This window comes from Hemitrygon akajei, chromosome 2, assembly GCF_048418815.1.
Source record: "Hemitrygon akajei chromosome 2, sHemAka1.3, whole genome shotgun sequence".
NCBI classification, from domain to species: Eukaryota; Metazoa; Chordata; class Chondrichthyes; order Myliobatiformes; family Dasyatidae; genus Hemitrygon; species Hemitrygon akajei.
The window spans coordinates 173,321,088-173,327,305 of record NC_133125.1 but is presented as its reverse complement, the minus strand read 5'-3'; the positions used below and the strand labels follow the sequence as shown (position 1 = coordinate 173,327,305).

General features: G+C 46.2%; 1 non-coding gene across 1 annotated transcript; it reads right to left on the bottom strand.

Moving 5' to 3' along the window:
* LOC140722554 (U1 spliceosomal RNA) lies at nt 1-164 on the bottom strand. The gene has a single exon (XR_012097661.1). It is a non-coding gene; the product is annotated as a U1 spliceosomal RNA (small nuclear RNA).
* Nucleotides 165-6,218: the final 6,054 nt, after the last annotated feature.

Sequence of the window (6,218 nt, the reverse complement as noted above, 5' to 3'; positions counted from 1 at the left end):
CAGGGGAGAGCGCGAACGCAGTCCCCCACTACCACAAATTGTGCAGTCGAGTATCCCGCATTTGGGGATATCGCAGGCGTCAGCACACCCGAAGTGCAATGGGATAGCCTCGTCCTGGAACCTCGGCCTTCCTGATCACCAACGGTTCCCTGCCAGGTAAGTATGTTTGATCACAGCTCCACGTGACGATCCAATCTTAAACGTTACTCTTTCATTTAAAGGTGACACACCATTTCGGGAGATCCATGTCCGTAATTCTGCATTATTTTATTAAGCAGAAGAAAACGTAGAAGTTCATTCTTGCTTTCTGTTCTTCTTGGGCTGCAGCTGTAATTTTTTGCGTTAATTTGCTGCAAGTGCTAATTTGTATATTTGCCATACATGGAATCGTTGTATGTTGCTATTCTGAAAGTGACCACGAGGTATCAGTGCAGACGCAAGAAGGTCACAAGTCAAGTCAAATCAAAACAAGTTTAGTGTCATTTCGACCATAAACTGCTGCACAGTACAAAATAATCAACGTTTCTCCAGGAGCCTGGTGCTACATGAAACAACACAAAACTACACTAGACTATGTGAGACAGCACAAGGCTACATTAGACTACGTAAAACAAAATAAAAACTGCACTAGACTACAGACCTACACAGGACTACATAAAGGGCACAAAACAGTGCAGGGCAGTACAATAATTAATAAATAAGACAATAGTCACAGTAGAGGACAAATTACAATATAATAATAAATGATGTAGATGTCAGTCTGGACTCTGAGTATTGAGGAGTCTGATGGCTTGGAGAAAGAAACTGTTGCACAGTCTGGCCGTCAGAGCCCGAAATCTTTGGTACCTTTTGCCAGACGGCAGGAGGGAGACGAGTTTGTAGGAGGGGTGCGTGGAGTCCTTCACCATACCGTTAGCTTGCTGGTGCAGCGGGTGGTGTAAATGTCTGTAATGGCGGGAAGAGAGACTTGTCACGTGTCACAGATACATTGACACATGAGTGAAATGCGTCGTTTGCATCAAATCGCATCAGAGAGGATTGTGGTCAGACCAGCCTGCAAATGTCGCGACGTTCCGAAGCCTACATAGCATATCCACAGCTTACTAACCCTAACCCTAACCCGTATGTCTTTGAGACGTGCGAAGAAACCGGAACACTCGGAGGAAACCTACGTGGTCACAAAGAGAACGTATGAACTGCTTACAGACGGCGGAGGGAATTGAAACCCGCTCTTCCAGCTGGTGCTGTAATGCGCAGGGATAACCATTGAAGGCGCGCCACTTCAGAGTTCCGAAGAACGAGAGGCGATCTCATGGAGACATATAACATCCTTACAGATGTGGGGTGTAAGGTATCCTTGTCCGAGGAGCCTAGAACTAGGGGTCATGGTCCCAGTTGTTTTGGTTACTGTCCCCACCCCCACGCCCGTTGGACTAATTTATTCTCAGCCTCCTGTAACGTCCAGAGGGACATCCCTCCCTCCAGTCTTAGGGATAGCCACAGCGGAGATCTTTTCCAATTATTCCATAAGGTGGAAGAAAATTCTGGTTAAAATATCTGAGTTGTTAACTCCTTTTATTAGTAATATGCCTACTGTTGGCCTTAGTGTATAACACAGCTGCGGAAACAAGATTTTTTAAAAACAAAATATACTTTATTCAAAAATAAAATTAGGTACAATAAACTATTCAATGACTCTCAGTCCTTTACAAATGTTTCCATTACAGTCTTTACATTCCCACACTTTTGCCACCCAGGTGACACTCTGTTATTCCATATTTACATACAGTGGTTTGGGGGTATACACCCCGCCACCCACCCCTCAACTGCCACGGAAGAAGGACCTTAGACTGTGGTCCTTCCCCACCGGGCCCTTGCGGTGGCTGCACCGAGTTTGAGTGCGTCCCTCAGCACGTACTCCTGCAGCCGAGAATGTGCCAGTCGGCAGCATTCCCCCACGGACATCTCCGTGGGCTGGTAGACCATCAAGTTTCGGGCCGACCAAAGAGCGTCTTTCATCGAGTTGATGATCTGCCAGCAGCACCGGATGTTGGTCTCGGTGTGCGTCCCCGGGAACAGCCCGTAGATCAGAGAGTCCTCTGTTACGCAGCTGCTGGGGATGAACCTCGACACTGTCCCTTCCATCCTCCTCCACACCTTCTCCGCGAACCCACAGTGTGCAAAGAGGTGGGTCACCCGACTCCTCCTCTCTGCAGTCCTCCCGTGGGCAGAGGGGTGTGGAAACGACGTCCCGGGCGTACAGGAGGGATTGGACTGGGAGGGCCCCTCGCACCGTCAGCCAGGCGAGGTCTTGGTGCCTGTTGGTGAGGTCTGGCGATGAGGCATTTTGCCAGATGAAACTGGACAGTCCTGCACTGGGAACCACCCCACTGTGTCCATCTCGTCCTTCTCCTGCAGTGCCTGCAGGACCTTATGTGCTGACCACTGCCTGATGGCCCTGTGGTCAAAGGCGTTGACCTGAAAGAACTTCTCTACGAAGGACAGGTATGGCGGCAACAACCAGCTGACAGGGGTGTTGCGCGGGAAAGGGGCCAGACTCATCCTTCGTAGCCAGGGCGACAGGTAGAACCTGGGCACGTAGTGGTACTTGGTGCCCACGTACCTGGGATCCACACACAACCTGATGCAGCCACACACGAAGCTGGCCAACAGGGTGAGGGCGACATTGGGGACGTTTTTTTCCCCCGTTGTCCAGGGACTTGTGCATGGTGGTCCGTCTGACCCGCTCCATCTTGGATCCCCAGACGAATCTGAAGACGGCTCGGGTGATTTCCGAGCTGAAGGAGCGGGGGACTGGCCACACCTGCGCCAAGTACAGCAGCCCTGAGAGCACCTCACACCTGATGACCAGGTTCTTGCCCGCTCTTCGTGCGGTTGACCCTGGCCCCCGACGCCTGCTCGAACTGTTCGCAGATGCCGATCAGCCTGCGAACTGACCTCGGATCGGAGCAGAAGACGGTGACGTCGTCCATGTACAGGGCGGTTTTGACTTGTTGAAGGTTATAAATTGTAGGGAGGACCCTGTGGCCTGTCAAGTGCCTGACAATTAAAAAGTGGGTCTAGTTTTCGTTCACATGTCTGGTAAAACAAATTGTACTTTTTTGTACTTTAATGAATTATTGGATCCAAAGATTTAATGAACCTTCTATATATATCACAAAAAAAAAGACTCACCATTTGCCCTGTGTTCTTAGCACGCTTGCAACAATTTACCTTGGTTTCAAGGATGTTCTAACAACCTATCTCTGCGTGTTGTCGTCAGAAAAGAGACCGTCATTGGCATTTTCGTGGGAATTGAGAAGACGCACAGGATTGACTCTTTATTCAATCTTTGACTGATGTAATTGACTGTCTGTGTGCATGCATGTATACAAAGGGCGTGACCATTGTTCTTTGGAAGACCTGACCATCACACCGTTAGCGAGTCATTCTTCCCTTATACATGAATGAAGGTATTCCTTACCTTCGTCACTTCGAAGTCCGTGTCCAATTCATTGGTGACCAATCTTCATTGAATTTCTTTAGCAAATTAATTTTGCGAACAATACACCATAGGAAGAATCTTGTTCAAACCCCAGTGGAAGCTCACTGGATCGTAACTCCTCTCCACCAACCCCCCACCCCCCCCCCCGCCCCAAACTTATCACTCACCCGAACTTCCTTGTTCCCAGGTAACATGTCCCTTCCCGTGTCCCCCCACCCCCATTTGGACCTTGGGACTCCCATTCCTTCAGATGATCCTCTTTAAGTTTTAGGACTCCCCTCCATAAGAATTTAGCCACTTCCTCTCCTCCTGCATGACCGATATTTTTAACCCCGGCACCGGGCGGGCAACGCAACTTTCGGGACCCGCACAGGCATCTGCAAACACTGTCACTAATTTTCTCTAACCTGCAGTCATCGATCTCTCTTACACTGTTTTACCTTGATGCTATGCTCAGACTCCACACCCTTCATTTACTGACTACCCTGATCCACTAGGGCAGGGCTGAAGTTCCTCCAAAAGCTCATAGTCTGCACCCTCCTGTTCATCAGAACGTACGTCGTTACTGCGTTGTGGAACAGCACCCTCTTGACCCCAGGTCCATTGACGTCCATACCGGTTAGCCTGCCTCCATTCCTCCTGTAGTCCACAACCAGCTCCTTTGTCTTCGTGACATTGAGGGAGAGGTTGTTTTCTTGATCACTCAAGAGAAATTGAAGACAGTCTTATATTAGCAGACACTTATCAGGTTGCCACAAGAAGGTGGAGACTACAGCCCAGAATTCAACAAAGGAGGATCAAAAATGGTAAAGGAAAGCAAAGAAGAACTGAGAACAGAGCAACAAGAAACTTCAAAACTGCATCCAAGACTCACCGCATTTCCGATGAATATGTTTGATTGAAACAATGGCTCTGATTTCCTTGTCTGATCTGCACTTAACGTTTGTCAGCTTCTGCAATTTTTCTTTCAATTTTCATTTACTTATCAGTAAGTGATTAGGTTTCTTCTCTACAGAGCAGAAACAAGCAAATTTACAATGTCACTTAAGAAATCTGAATCAGTTTTGATATTGTTACGATACAGCAACAATGAATATAGAATTGAGGCAGGTTTTTTTATAAACAAACTTTTATTAAACTCGGCTCAATAGAAATGAAAAGAAAACAAACGACTAACTTAACTGGAAGTTAACTGCTATATGTCAACTCTGACAGTACTTAAAGCGATAGATGCGAACACAGTTCTTAAAGTGATAAATGCAAAAGGCCAAATGATTTATGCAATCAATTAGGAGAGACTTCCCTGAAGTACCAAATTCCTCGACGACGTGACATTACTGCTGATCCCAGCTGGCATATGCCTTGCCCGAAATACTCACAATGAAGAAAATAAAAACAGCTGGAAGGAACTGACCTTTTCCTTGGTGAATAACACTGCACCCAACCCTTTCTGCTATCACAAGGCAGGGGGCTATCTTGGATGCAGGTTACTATTTCCTGAACGAAGAGCCAGTAAGGTCGATCCTGTATTAAACCGCCGATGACACCAACTTTACTCGATCTTTGGGTTTCTGTACTTCGGTAAATCTTCACTCTCCAATACTTGGACTTCAGAATTAAATCGAAGATACATCAAACATAATTGGCAGTAATTTTCAAAACTGCTGGCACAACGATAAAGTAACTTACAGTAAGAATTAAAACTCCACTTTAAAACAAAACTGTATCATGAAACCAAATATGCAGCATGACGGAGTAATGGACAACTTAAACGATGTCCCAACAAAAACTCTTGCATCACAGCAGGCTTTCCCCGTTTTACACCTGTTGGAACAAGCCATCACATGACCTCACACTGGCAGGGAAATTACATCATGTGACCTCACACTGGCGGGAAAATACATCACCCCACCATCACAAGACCATTACATCATGCTCACCAGATACTCAATTACATCATGGTCATAAGACAGTCACAAGATACCCACAGGGTATGTAACAATATAAATGGCATATGTCATTAAATTTGTCCTTTCGTGGCAGCAGTACAAAATAAAACATTTATAAATTACTATAAGAAACATACATTAAACAGGTAGTGCAAAAAGAGAACAAAAATGTAGTGAGATAGTTTACATGGGTTCATTGTCGATTCAGAAATCTGATGGTGGAGAGAAGCAAGCTATTGTTAAAACATTGAGTGTGTGCCTCCCTGATGATAAAAATTAGAAGAGGGCATGTCCTGGGATATCGGTGGTCCTTAATGTTGGACCCTGCCTTTGAGTGGCATTATTTTTCACAGATGTCCTCAGTGCTGGGTGGCATGTGCCGATGATGGAGCTTGCTGAGTCTGCAACCTTCTTCATCTCCTGTGCAATTTCCCCTCCAAACCAGATGGTGACACAACCAGTCAGAATACTCTCCACTGTACATCTGTAGAAATTTGCTGGAGTCATTAGTGACGTACTAAATATCCTCAAATTCCCAATGAAATATAGCTGTTGTTGTATTTTCTTTGCCAATTAATTTGTTGTGTCCAGGATAGATCTTCAGAGATGTTGACACCCAGGAACTTGAAGTTGCTAACCCTTTCTACGCTGATGTCTCAATGAGGACTCGTGTGTGTTTCCTTGACTGCCCTTGCTGGAAGTCCACAATCAATTCCTTGGTCTTACTGATGTTGAGTGGAAAGTTGTTGCAACGCCACTTAACC